Source organism: Columba livia, chromosome 9, assembly GCF_036013475.1.
Source record: "Columba livia isolate bColLiv1 breed racing homer chromosome 9, bColLiv1.pat.W.v2, whole genome shotgun sequence".
Lineage (NCBI taxonomy): Eukaryota > Metazoa > Chordata > Aves > Columbiformes > Columbidae > Columba > Columba livia.
Genome location: NC_088610.1, coordinates 3,847,234 through 3,861,498, shown reverse-complemented (window position 1 = coordinate 3,861,498; position 14,265 = coordinate 3,847,234). Strand labels below are relative to the sequence as shown.

General features: G+C 40.0%; 1 long non-coding RNA gene across 1 annotated transcript in view; it reads left to right on the top strand.

Moving 5' to 3' along the window:
• Positions 1–14,265, top strand: part of LOC110355228 (uncharacterized) — a 78,867-nt gene that overhangs the window by 38,387 nt on the left and 26,215 nt on the right. The window contains exon 6 of the long non-coding RNA XR_010474609.1: positions 1,447–13,811. This is a non-coding gene — a long non-coding RNA (uncharacterized LOC110355228). The remainder of the gene's footprint in view (positions 1–1,446; positions 13,812–14,265) is intronic.

Sequence of the window (14,265 nt, the reverse complement as noted above, 5' to 3'; positions counted from 1 at the left end):
TTTGGACTGGAAAAAGGTTCTTTGTCTAAAAGATTGTTATCCATTTCTAACATTAGGTAATGAGAGCACATCTGTTGCTTTGCTGACAGCAGTAAATATTTCCCATCGTGTTCCTTATTGCCATTTTAATGACAGGGCTCCCAAAGCTGACTAGAAACTGCATTTTGCTTTACAATAAACTATTCTGAGAGATACACTATTGACTGGAGAACACCGCCCTGTTTGACAAACTTATCGTGTGTCTGTGAATCCATATTTTCTTAAACTGTTTTGAAAATATAGGAAATAAATAAACAAACCTGAATATTTCAGCGATCATAGGTGATGTGTCCCTATTTTTTTGCTAAGCCTAAACAATGAGAAATTTGACTAGGGCAAAATGTTTTCATATATAGGCAGTTTAGACACATTGCCCATGGAAATCAACTCCTGTAAATAAAAGCAAATATTTAGCTTTTTCTGATTTTTTTTTTTATATTTATTATCCATTATGAACACGCAACTTTGTAGTTAAAATACTTCACCTGTGCTCGGAGGAAATCTGAACTCAGCTGTGACTTGTATGTAATTTGCCAATAGGTGGCATGAGTGCATTACTAAGGTTTACAGGTATAAACTGCAAATAACTGCTTAAATTCAACTTAAAGATGCAGCAGAAGGCAGCGTGTCTCTTGTTTGCAGTCACCAATTCCCATATAGTAACAACGGGCTGAGAAGTGCAGTCTGTGGTGCATGCTGCCCATGATGAAGTACTTTTATTACAGAATTGAGAAAAACAAACAAAACAAAGCTAATGCATAAGAGAAAACAGGAGTGAAGTTTATGCATAATGGTTCCTTGAAAAAGAAATGACCTGAAATCAACCGCAACAACCATACAAGTGTGATGAAAGAAGAAAAGGCAAGATTCTTATCAATTAATAAACATTAATTTACAGCTAGTCCTGAACAAACAAAAGCAACAAAAAGCTCAAAGTGTTTTAATAGAGGCCTAAAACCTGCTGAATGCAACTGAAAAAATAATCAAGTTTATTTAAAATTGTGTAACAGTTTGAGATGAAACAGATCCCGATCATAGGTAAGAGGAGTTTATTAAGAGGAGCAGCTGTGTGATAGAAGAGGGATAGTTTAGGGGAGGAACGGTGGAAAAGGGGTGGTAATTTGTATAGAATTGCAACCCTACAATCCTGCTGCAGACTTTAATGCACCCGATGTCTCTCCCATCCACAGCCTCGTCTGCTGGTCCTGAGCAAACCTCATATCTAATTAACAGAGTGAAATATTTGCATTTTGTGTGTGTGTTTTGTTTTGTTTTCAGATCTTTCTCAGGTGTTTGCTGGCTGTGATTTATCCAGATCGAATAACTTTCTAAATATGATTTATGGGTTGAAGAGCAGTTACGAGACTGCAAAAATTCTCATTTGCTGTTCTTCACCCCGTATTACAGGAGCGGTCAGTTTGATGATTATAACTATCCAGCTGCCTTTGAAGCCTGTGAATTGTTGTGTGGTATGAGAATGTGAACAAAGTGTTTGGGAAGTGCCCATATAATGATTTTGATCCTTGCCTGGATGCTCCATTTCTTCCAAGACCAGGTAATCATCCTGCAGCTGCTGATTTACAATGTGTGAGGTAGGGAAATTATGTGAGTTAGAACAGATGCAGGTTAATCTTAGCCCACTTTTGTCATTTTTATGAACTGACAACCTTCAGAATGGCACCATCCTCTCTTCTAGATGTATGTGTTCTCTTTGCCCTTCTTGGCATATAAGTATTAGAATAGAATTCGACTTCTTGTAGGAATTCCATTATTTAGGAATTCCTTGTAGGATTCTTGTAGGAATTCCAATATTAGGCACTATTTAAGATTTGATTTTTATTTTATTTACACTTTTTTTGCAGCCCTGGGGTCTAGACTTCTGCTTTGCATGAGGTTCTTCCAGTCCATTCTCTTTAACCAGAATTGATATTGAGTATATATGAATTACTCAGTCCGTTGGCTACCTGCAGGTTGTTGCAGGGTGGGGGGACTTGGCTTGGATGGGGCTGTTTAGGGTTAAGTTGTAGATCTGTCTTAGCTATACGAAAGCTGGATCTTGCTTTGTTCCTAATTGCATTTCCCATGCCGTTGGAGGTGGACATGATGCTACAGAAGAAGGAGGTTGCTTAGGTGTTTCCATTCCCTTCTCTCTTGTTTCCTTCAGGTCACACAGTTCCTAGCCTACAAAAATCAGCCCATAATTGGTGTTTGCCAGTCGGAAAAAGTGAGCGAGGTGTATACAGTCAAAGCTTAACATTTGCCACTGCTCCCCACAGAGCTTCTCCCACAAAATGAGTCTAATAACCTAGAAATACAGCGTCTGAAAATACCTTCATCAAAAGTTGAATGTGTGAGGGAAAAGAGACTGAGCAAATTCGCAGTAGTAGCCAACAGGTTTTTGCAAAACGCGTGAGTTTGGATTAAGAGGTGTGTTTTCAAAGCGCTAATTTCCAGCCTTTGCTTTTTTGAGACCAAGGGTTGTTCCACTTGCAACCATAGAGCAATGATCCAACTCTTACATTCTCAACACTGACTTATTAGGTCATCTTTGAGAAGAGATGGCACACTGCTTTAAACACAGATGGTAACAGGTGTGGGCTGGTGCTGGTTTGCATTCAAATATTTCTAATTTTAGAGTAGGCTGAACTAGAAAAAATGCCCACAAGGAGTTTAGAAACATTTCCTTAATACAGACAAAATTTCAATCTCCATCTGATAGAAATAATAGCACTAGAAGAAATATGAATTACCATCATTCATCTCAGTGGGATGCTGATTTTTTGAAGGCAAAGCGCTGAGTTTTAATGTTTTTCTATTTTTTCTCTGTTTAACATGAGGATTTTCAGACACGGTTTTGAAAAAGGAAGTGTCTGTGAACTTTTGAATCAAAAACTAGTTAAAACTGGAATAAAAATAAGCTTGGTTGAGATAATTTTTCAGGGCTTGTGGTCAGTATTTAGTTTAAAAGACTTGCAGCTTTTGCTTTCCTACCACTAATAGCCCAACAGGGGCAAGAGAGCACAGAGCAAGTTCTGCAGAGCACTATCTTTAATATACCATGGAAAACAAATATTAACGAGACATGGGTTGATTCAACTAACATTTTGACTTATTGAGGTGTGGTGTGTGGTTTTTTATCTATTTATTTATTTATTTTCCCCCAATTGTTCAGATTTTGTCCTTGGGAACTGTCTTCAGCTTTGGTTTATTTCATTTTTAGACAAGGTGGTTTTAGCTATAGGGTGCATGATTTGCATAGTTAGTACTGTTGGATTAAGACAACTCTCTAATCCAGAGTTCTAAAATGATTTCTAGTTTTTGAGAAACTTCAGTCACCTGAGCTCAACAAGTCCTAGTTAAAATGTATCCTGACATGTCCTGTCTCTGTAATGACAGCATCTGTTTACGTGGAGCCAAAATGCAATATATTTGGAGGACTATTTAAATGGGTGGCAAAACTGTGTTTGACTTCCTCCTTTAACCAAAATTCTTTGTTCTCTGTTGTTTGTGATGCAGAAAAGTTAAATGGGAATCATAAATTGCTTCATTTGGTGAAAGAATAGAATAATGCAGTTTAGGTGTTCTTCTTTTCAGTTCTTGTCTCAAATAAGAGCTTCTCTTGAGTGATGGAAAAGGGAAATGGTGCCATGTGCTGGAGGGTGAGAGATGTTATGGGTCCGGGCTTCTGCAGGAGCATTAGATCTGAAAGCAGATGACTTTGTGCTGCCCAACAGAAGGCTGCACTCCATTGGGATTCGAGGGATTTGGGGAATTTTTGGGCCAAACTTGGGCTTTCTTCAGTGGGCAAAGTAGATTAATCTCAGTTGCCAGATCCCAAAGAATCTTGGAGACCTCACTTTGTATACCTGCTTGGATGTTCCATCCAAGGGACCATCTGCACCCAGAAGAGAATTCAGAGCTCAGTGCTGACTGTGTTGAGGATTATATCTGGCCTTCTGTAATATTTAGAGGACAGAAAGAAATTGGGGACTTTCTGTGTCCCATCTAGTAAGCACTTAGGCTGTAGATCTAGGCATAATGTTGAGCTGGTGTTTTCAATGATGTCAGCAAACATACTTTTGTTTTTTTGCCAACCTTTCCACCAACTTGTGCTATTTTTCTTGATAAGAAGTTTACGTAATTTCGTAATATGGAGAATAGAAGCCAATATGTGAAATTTTCCTTCTCGTAATGCTACTGAAACTTTGTGCCGATGCATATTACTGGACCTCTTGCAATTATTTTACTTCTGTTGTTTTCTGTGAGCTCGAGCCCAACCTGTTGCTGTTCCTGCTCCAGCATGGGGTTTGGACTAGATGATCTTTCGAGGTCCCTTCCAATCCCTAACACTCTGTGATTCACGTAGCATTGATGACTCCAAAAGCTGAGTTATATCAGTTTATACCACTCGAATCCCCAGCCCTGGGATCAAGCCCATTTATGCAGTGGAAAAACACTGACATGATCCCTGTACTAGTAGGTTTGACCTGCAAAGAGACTCCCAGGAAAATTGTTGCCTGGGGGATGAAAATCCACATCCACAACCTTTCTGTGCCAATCGTGTTCCTCAGAAGGGACAATGTGTGTTGGTTCAGGACCCGCCCCGGAGCAGAGGCCGATCTGCACCCCAGGGCTGAGCATCCCCGAATGGGAAGGAAAACAGTGGCATCGCACGACCTGCTGCTTGGAAAAACAAACCCGAGCAGGGATTTTATTTGTCTAGGCGAAGCCTCCTGCTGCAAATTTATAGGCTTTTTAACTTGCTGTGCTACCTGTCAGTCTGGGAACAGATGCACAGCCTTCAGGCTCTCGGAGCTTGCCAGTAACTGGCATCCTGCTGGGAACCGCAGGAGGACTTGGAATATGGAGCAGGGTGACCTAATAATAGCACAAGAATACTCTGAAACCAGTGCTTGCACAAAGAAGTAGAAATGGGTAACCTGTAGTTCTGCTTTTTTCAGCCAGCAGAAGGATGTGTGGGGTGAAACCGTGGACCGTGGACTTGAGTGCTTGCTTGGCAGCTGGATGCTCAATACCTTGGCTAGTATAGCCAGATGTTTGAATTTCCCCAAAGCTGAATGAAGCCATAGATGTGTAAAAATAGAATTTTCTATGCGGGCTTGCTTCTCAGGCTGTTCAAAATTTACTGGCTATAATTTACCATTTGAGTAAAAACAGAGGGATGGAAAAGTATAGCCGGGTGAAACACGCATTTTTATTTTTCTGGGTATTATAACTGTAAGTTTCATAGTTCTGTATCTTCAAGATTCCTCAGGGTTCAGTTCAATTGCCCAGTTGTAACCCACGGTATTTGAATGAGGGACGCTGCATGGGCCTGGGTTGTTACGTTTATACATTCCTAAAATTACATTTGGCCCATAAGGCAACTGTGAGGCTGATATGGTCCCAGTGAAAGTGAGTTTGACAACCCTGCTCTAGACCTTCATTTTTGCCAAAAATTACTTATTCTTATAGAAAAAGAAGTAATGTTGAGGTAAGAGTTGTCAAGATCTGAGGAAACAGAAATAATTATTAATATCATCATAAGAACACATTAATTTTGGCATTTCAAGGTATAACGGGAATTCTTCATCAGAACTACCATCTGCCAAGGCAGAATTTCCCTCAAGTGATCAGGGTAAATTGCCAAATGGTAACTTGTTCTTTATATTCATTTCTGTTTCTAGAAAGAAACCCACAAATTATTAATTTGTAAAGATTACTTGTAAATCTCTCAAAGCCATTCCTACTCCTTCCTAGCTCTTATTTTCCTATGTATTAGGAAAGGACTAGAGCGACTTTATTCTCCAGAACATGGGGAGAAGCCTTGTCTCCTGTGGGGCAGAGTGAAAGTGGGAATGAAAATACAGTTTTGGGCAGAGCAGCATGGAGTTAAAGTCCAAAAATCCCCCCCGGTGCTGAATTATTTCCAGGAGGGCCACCCTTTAGTGGAGACAAACTGCTCAGGAAAACATCACTAAGTGCTCAAAGTTAGTCTTGGGCTGCAGCTTTCTCCTTCTGGGAATTTTGGTCAGGAATTAATGAAAGTTTATGGGGAAAATAACCTACAAGGCCCATAATGTTGAGTGAGAAACTACGTGCTGACACTGTTCTTAATTTTCAACGCATTTGTGTTTCCGTCTTCCCCGGTGGGACCCACGTCTTCCTACAACCTCAAATAGCAGTTTTGTTCTTTTTTTTTATAGAGAAGGCTGATGTGGGGTTTTATTTTTAATTTTACTATTGGTACGTCCTGCAGCTTCCTCTCAGATTACACAGTTGGATTTGGTTAAAAACATCCCCCCAGATACTTTTGTTTGTGGAAAAACGTTGTCTCTCCAGGATTTTCAAGGCCAATTAATTTTTTAATTGACAGAGGTATACTTGAAAATATAAAACATTCATTTGTGGAAACTGGTCTGTTTCTAGTTATTGTTGGTTTGGTTTGGCAAGTCACATCTTTCTTAAAGTAGAAAACAAAATTCTCATGCAGAAGGATAAATTGTTTAACTTCCATGGGCATCCTTGGGCATCTCTAATTCTTTTTACTTTAGATTTGGTTGTAATTTGTTGTGTTTAGATATCTACTGTTTTGATTAAAAAAATATAATTAATTTGAAATACACTTTCATTGTGGTTTTCAGTGCTTGATTCAAAATAACTTATAATGTCCACCAATTTCTTAAGCATTTTTCCTAAATAGCTATTAGTTTGACTCCTGCAAAACAATCAAGCACAATGTCAATAACAGGAATGTGCAAGCACGTGCTCATTGTGTGAAGCTGAAATAATATTAAAGCATTTAATGATGTTTTAGTTCACTTGTAAATTGAAAGAATAATGAAAATGTGCTGCAATTTGCGAATGTTCACATATTTTTTTCTAGAATCTGCTTCATGTATATTGTCACTAATGTACAAAAAAATGGTTTAGCTTATGGTACCAAAATTAATGTCAAAACTAATTGACCTTCACAGGCAGTTAATTTTATGCTTCTTTGAACATGATCTGTAGGATCACCCCATGGATATTGCATTTGTGTTACTTTTCCCAAAAAAACCTCTGATAGTGACTTCACAGAATAGAGAAGACAGTAATAATGCTCTTAAAATTTCCAACTTTTTCCTTGTTTGCAGGGTAGTCATTGAGCTGCATGAAACAGCTCCTGTTGCAAAGAAAAACTTGGAAGTCTTCCACGTGAAATGGGTTTTGCAAAAAGCAAAGTTTTATTTAATATGAAGAGTGCGTTAGTTCTTTTCAGAGGGATTTCGATGTGTTGAATATCTGATGTATTTTCCCCACTTCAGTTTCTTTGCTTTACATATTTACACAAAGGGAAGAGGAAAAGTAGTTTGCACTTAAGTTAAAGCAAGATCCTGAAAGAAATACATGGTCATTAAGACAAAAAATAAACCCCTAAAATTTGGAAAGATTTCACATTCTGTTAATAATGATTTAATGTATAGATTCCTCTGAAACCTTCTCAGTGGTGCTGTGCTGCTGCTGTAAATGTACATCACTAAAATCTTGTCAACTTGTTTTGAGCGTGATACCTCGGTGCTGCTGTGACCAGGCACAAAGGTGTGACATGTTTTGTCTGGACCAGGTGACAAAGTGCTCTGAGTGATGTGCCCGACCCTGATCGACACAAGGATTTAAAGCTGGGAGGAGTGGCTGACACGCCAAAGGTTGTGCTGCCATCCAGAGACCTGGACAGGCTGGGGAGTTGGGCGGGGAAAAATTTAATGAAATATAACAAGGGCAAGTGTAGAGTCTTGCATCTGGGTAGGAACAACCCCAGGTTTCAGTATAAGTTGGGGAATGACCTATTAGAGAGCAGCGTAGGGGAAAGGGACCTGGGGGTCCTGGGGACAGCAGGGTGACCATGAGCCAGCACTGGGCCCTTGTGGCCAGGAAGGCCAATGGTACCTGGGGTGGATTAGAAGGGGGTGGTCAGTAGGTCAGGGAGGTTCTCCTGCCCCTCTACTCTGCCCTGGTGAGACCACATCTGGAATATTGTGTCCAGTTGTGGCCCCTCAGTTCCAGCAGGACAGGGAACTGCTGGAAAGAGTCCAACGCAGGGCAACAAAGATGCTGAAGGGAGTGGAGCATCTCCCGTGTGAGGAAAGGCTGAGGGAGCTGGGGCTCTGGAGCTGGACAAGAGGAGACTGAGGGGTGACCTCATTAATGTTTACAGATAGATAAAGGTTGAGTATCAGGAGGATGGAGCCAGGCTCTTCTTGGAGACAACCAGTGATAGCACAAAGGGCAATGGGTTCAAAGTGGAACACAAGAGGTTCCACTTAAATTTGAGAAGAAACTCCTTCTCAGTGAGGATGGCAGAGCCTGGCCCAGGCTGCCCAGGGGGGTTGTGGAGTCTCCTGCTCTGGAGACATTCAAACCCGCCTGGACACCTTCCTGTGTAACCTCATCTGGGTGTTCCTGCTCCATGGGGGGATTGCACTGGATGAGCTTTCGAGGTCCCTTCCAACCCCTGACATTCTGTGATTTTGTGATTTGTGCTTTGCTCAAGTTAGCAATTGGAAAAACAAGTACAGTGAGGATGCAGTAGTAAAAAATAAAGAAAAAAAATAAAAAAAATCTACAACTCTGTTGCATTTAATGAAAGATGCTTAAATTATGGCAGAGTCATTCCTTTATTACATTTGCGATGTCATATTTATCACATCATCTTTATGGTTTTGTAATTACGGATTCACTGCAGTTTCCCCTGTACATCCAGTTATTCAGGAGTTCATAATTCTGCCCACTTAATTTATAATGTGATGAAACTTCGCTAATAAATTATTGCTCTGTATGCAAATTCTTGTGGGTTTTTTACTGACTTCAATTGATTAAATGTTTTTAAGCTGTGGTGATGAAAAAAACCTACAAAGGGCCAGATCTAAAAAGTATGTAGGTGACAAAAGTCCCCAACCCTGACAAAAGGGTGTTAACTACAAGCAACAGAACTCAAACTCACAACCCGAGCCCCCAGCTGGGATACTGCTTGTCTCCAGAAATGCCTTTTTTTGCATAATAGTTATATTTTATCCAGAAAGTTATAGGACTGTGTGTCTACATGCAGTGACACGGGTTCTCTGAAGGCCTGGATCTGAGAGTGCTGCTTGGGATAGGACGGATGTGCCCAAACAAGCCTATGGAGGAAAACTTTGTGAGTATTTTATAATAAAAAGGTGCCTGTTCCAGTAAAAGGAAGATCTGATTTAAATCTCCCTTTCTAGTCTGAGGGATATGAACTTCTGTCATGCTGGTTTAGAAGAGTATCAAATTATGAGGCTCTACACAATGCGGGTACAGAGATAGAGAAGATTCCTACGTGCATGTGGGAGTTGATTCAATCAGGAGGAGATGGGCAAGAGGAAGGAGCCTGATTTGATAATTGGCAGTTATGGAAACAGCACAAAACTGGCTGGGGAAGTCACAGACTGGTTGGGGTTGAAGGGACCTCTGGAGATCATCCAGTCCAACCCACCTGCTAAAGCAGGTTCATCTGAGCAGATCACACAGGATCATGTCCAGATGGGTTTGAATGTCTCCAGAGAAGGAGACTCCACAACCTCTCTGGGCAGCCTGGGCCAGGCTCCAGCACCTCAAAGGAAAGAAGTTTCTCCTCAGATTTAGATGGAACCTCCTGTCTTTCAGTCTGTGCCTGTTGCCCCTCATCCTGCCGTTGGGCACCACTGAAAGGAGTCTGGTCCTCTAGACACTTGACTCTTGACACCCACACAAGTCAAGGCTTTCACAGTTACCTGCTGTATACCACTGTATTTTTTTAAGGACTGGATTTGTATAGTTAATCTGGAATTATTTTCATGTGACCAATGTCATTGCCAAAGAGCTACCTGTGCAACCAGGAGCCTTGATAAACTTTTTTAAAGCTCTTGTCACACAAAAAGTTCAGAGCACAAAGAAGAACATTGCATGTCTGCCTGCCAAACGGATCCTTGGCAAGCTGTCCCTTGAACAATTCTGATTTGTTTCCATTTAATTAATGAACACTCTCCTGCTTTGTGATTATTGTCCTTGCCTGAAGTTGTTCCCGTTATAGAGATGAATAAATAGTTCTCGACATTAGTTTCTACCTGCTTCGTAATTTGTTACACCATCAGGGACCCGTAACTTGTCCTTGCTTTAGTCTCAGCTAATTCTGTCTCATCTTGTTTCTTTTTGTTTGGCATTTATATTATTTCTGTTTTGTCCTTCACAGTTAAATAAAATAACACTGGCGTTCTTTTATTGCTATTACATATATATTTCGTCTTTTTCCTTTGTCATGGAACGTATTTCCTCGGTTGAAGTAGGAGATCTCTCTTCATTCTAGTAGCTTCTTCAGGAGCTGCTTGTGCCACATAAACTTGTGAAAGAAAGAGCATAAATTATCACAGACATTTTCCTGAGTGCAGAAAATCAATCTCCCACTCATTCTCCCATTTTGCTGTGAATTTTGTATCTGTTTGCACCTCTGTCGCTTTCCTTTGAATGTTTTAAGTGAAGTTAGATTGTGAGGCCTTTGGCAAGCGGAGGTCTGGGGTATGGTGTGAGCAGACTTTGTGTGTTTGGATTGTATCAAAAATAGCTTGTCATTTCCTTGACTTTTAAGCACAAGGAATAACAGAGAGTAGTGACTTGTGCTTTGGCCGGAGCGTGTTCCTGGGGATTGTTCAGGGAGTGGTTGCCAACAGCAGCAAGCAGAACTGGGCAGTATTTTCCATTTGTAAATTATCAAGAAATGACTGTTACATTCAATACATAAATTATTCACAAAGAAAACAGCAGGTTCTGATCACCTCCAAATTAATGCTTTCCTGGCATTTGGTGTCCAGGCTAACACAACGTAATTGCTTCGACATGTGCCATACTGTCCTATGAATGTCACAAGTGCAAGACTGTCCTATAATAGCTGTTATCCATGAGATAATATAAACTAACACCTTTTTGGTAAATGGTGCTTTATCCCGTGTGTCACCATAACTCTCTGCATGCATTATTAGAAGGGTGATACATCTGAGGTTTGTCTCCCCAGTTGCTCTGAATGGTCCTAAGCAAATTGTCAGCGTGGTGTTCACAGCTTCTCTTGGTGTGTTGCCATAAATGATGGATGAGTCTGATATTCTTCAGTTTTGGGTGTGATGCTACTTCAGTACTTCTGGACTTGTTTACATGTCCCTTTGAAAACGGTGAAGATATTACTGAACGGGTGAATTGGTTCAAATACAAAGAACAACCCCAAAATATTCCCAGCAGGAGCTTTCTTTCACTCTTGATTTGAACGTTGGAATATGGATACATTCACATGTTTGGTTTTGTTTATTCTGTCCACATAATTAATTCCTTTTTGCCTGAATATATTATTTTACACTGGTAGCGACAGCGAAAGTAGAACTTGTTTGAACGAGTGTGGTCCTTGGTAATGTGACCAGTTCAATGCCAAGGACGGGCAGGGAACAGACTCCTGGATGTTTAAAGCCCAGCGAGACAAGAAGAGGTCACATTAAATAAATTTGTTAACAGTGTACGCTTTTTCTGCAGGGCTGGCTGCTGTGTTTTCATAATACTGAAATGCTGTGAAAAACAGGAAGGCATGGTTGTGAGTTATCTGAAATTAGAAGGGCTTTTGTCTGAACATCTTCAAACCTTCTTAGTGAGCTGAGATTTGATTCAAGATCTGCAGATGACCTCTTATAATTTTGATTCGACATCTTCAGATGATCTCTTGTTTTAATGGACTTGAAGCACAAACTGGGTCTGGAAAATGAGGCACCGAGGTCTGAATTTTCCATTTTGAGCCTGTCTCCTTTTGAAAACTTGTTGGTACTAGCATGTACTAACAGATTGCAGTGCTACGGTGGCGGTTTGAAGTATATTTTATCTTTTTGAATAAAAATGTGTTCAGAAGAGAGAGACAGACTATTTCTCGCTTCTCTGGATGCAGCAGTTTTGTCAGTGCAAGCGATTCCTGTTCACTCAAATATTAAGAAAACATTATTTTACAGGGAAATAGTGATTAAACAAAAATTCCTGTTGTTTCGACAGAGACAAAAAAATAATATACTTTTTAAAAAGGCTTGGTCATGAGAGCATAATAGAATAAGATGATTAATTCAGCAATTTCTTTGAAGAAATTGTTTCTGTTGAGGCCTCCATGAGAGATTGGCCCAATCTCCTCCCAAGTGTTTTCTGGTAGGTGAGCAGTGTTGGCCCTTCCACCAGGTTATGGCTTTTGAAGCAATTGCCCAACATCATTACCATGCTGTGTTTAATGCTATGGAGTGGTCTTGGAGTGTGTGAACTGGTATCAAAAATTAAATGTGAAGATCTAGCAATTCACTTCATTGCTCTGTCACCATGAACAATCCTGCATTTCTCCATTGCTTTATGGAATCTATTTTGCAGATTCAAAAAGAGAGACAAGTGTATTCTGGACACATGTTGCTCTTCTTCTATGATTTATTTTTTGTGCACTGGAAAAGACTGACTGAAATCAGCAATAATATTGGTTACAAAGAGTTACAATCAAGTTGTGCCATTGCATGAATTCAGTCAGGCTGCTGCATTACATGGTGAATTTGACCTGTAATTCAGTGGAAGGAAAAGTCACCTGCATGGGATAGTTCACCTATATAATTTTTTTGGTGGAAACTGCATCTTGACTGGAACTTAAATTTAGAGAACACAGTCTTCTGTGTGTATCTGCAAGGCTTCCCTCAGTGGATATTCCTTAGAAATGGTGGTGGAAATTACTTAAAAAGAAGGCAGTTAAATCCTCTGCCATGACTGACTGATTTTACTGACGCCTGGAACCAACCAGACCTTTACGGTCTCTCTTATCAGTGAATAATTCATATCCTATGAGTGAATAACCCAACACAACCAAACCAAGATGTGCAGATATCTGTCTGAAGACTTTAACGGCTCATCTTTTGGGTAAGACTATTATAAAGTCATCTGGAGGAAGAAGCTCATACGTAAAAATGAATGTTGCCATGCAACAAGTGCTAAAGAAGAAACCACAAGATTTAAGCCTTAATTAATTTTCCATAGCAGCAGGGAATGTTGAGGAATAGGGAAATTCAGGAGCACCACTGTTAATTAAGCCTCATTTGCTACAAATCTGTGTCTTGTAGTTGATGACTTTGATATCTGAGGGGGTATAAAGTCCAACCGACACTTTTTCATGATCGTAACATGTAAGGGCATGCTTTCCCATTAAAATTCCTTAATATTTGATAAATAAAATGTGTATGTAGGCTACAACCTCTCTATATTTGATGCCTGCACTCTATTGCATAGGTACTTATTTACTCTGTGTTTATAGCTCTCCCTAATCTCTGTTCAAATTGTGCCCATATCTTGTAATAAGACCCCCAAAAGCAGATGACCAGAGGTCATGTGTAGGGTTTGGGCTCTGTGTGGATTAAACAGACCAGTATAAATGCTGGTATATCTAAGACAGCATAGCTGAATGGAGATTTGTAAATGCCGATGCCATACAGGCTAAAATAGCTGTGATGTTAACTATTCAGATGACAGAATCCACTGCTTCTCTGACTTGTGAGCACTGATTTGCCACGCTGTGGTGCATTAGACAGAGATTATTATTATAGCAGAGGAAGACATTTTGAAACACACAAATTAAACCTGTTAATCCATATTTTCGTAATTCAGTTCCCTGTAGGTAAAACTTGATTTTCTTTCACCCAGCGGATACATCAAAACACATCCTGTCAGAGGAAGTCTCAAGTATTATGGTGAGTTGATGACCAGAAAAGCATGTAAGTATAAACACGAATACCTTTCATTCAGCTGTATGTTCTCAGGCTCTTAAACTCCTGCAGTAAGAAGGTGAAGCACACACAACCACCATGGTCCTGTTGTTCCTCATGAAACTGATTTAGTATTATATAGAGATTCTGGATATTGGTGGTATTCAGTAGGAAATATTGCAATTAGATCAGGCCTTCCTGTGGCATGTTGTTTTTCTCACTGATGGTATTAATCTTTTCCTCACAGAAAACAAATGATTAAGAAGAGCTGAGATCTTTTTGAGCTGCTGAAATGATTGCTAATTTTTGAGTGCTTTTCAAATGATCCATGGAAAAGATGAACATAAAGGTTAGCAAAGCTATGCTCCGTGGCTGTGATGCAAAGGGCAGTTTCTAGTTGAGCAGGTGCTGAAGCAAGTAGAAATATCCCATTTCAGAA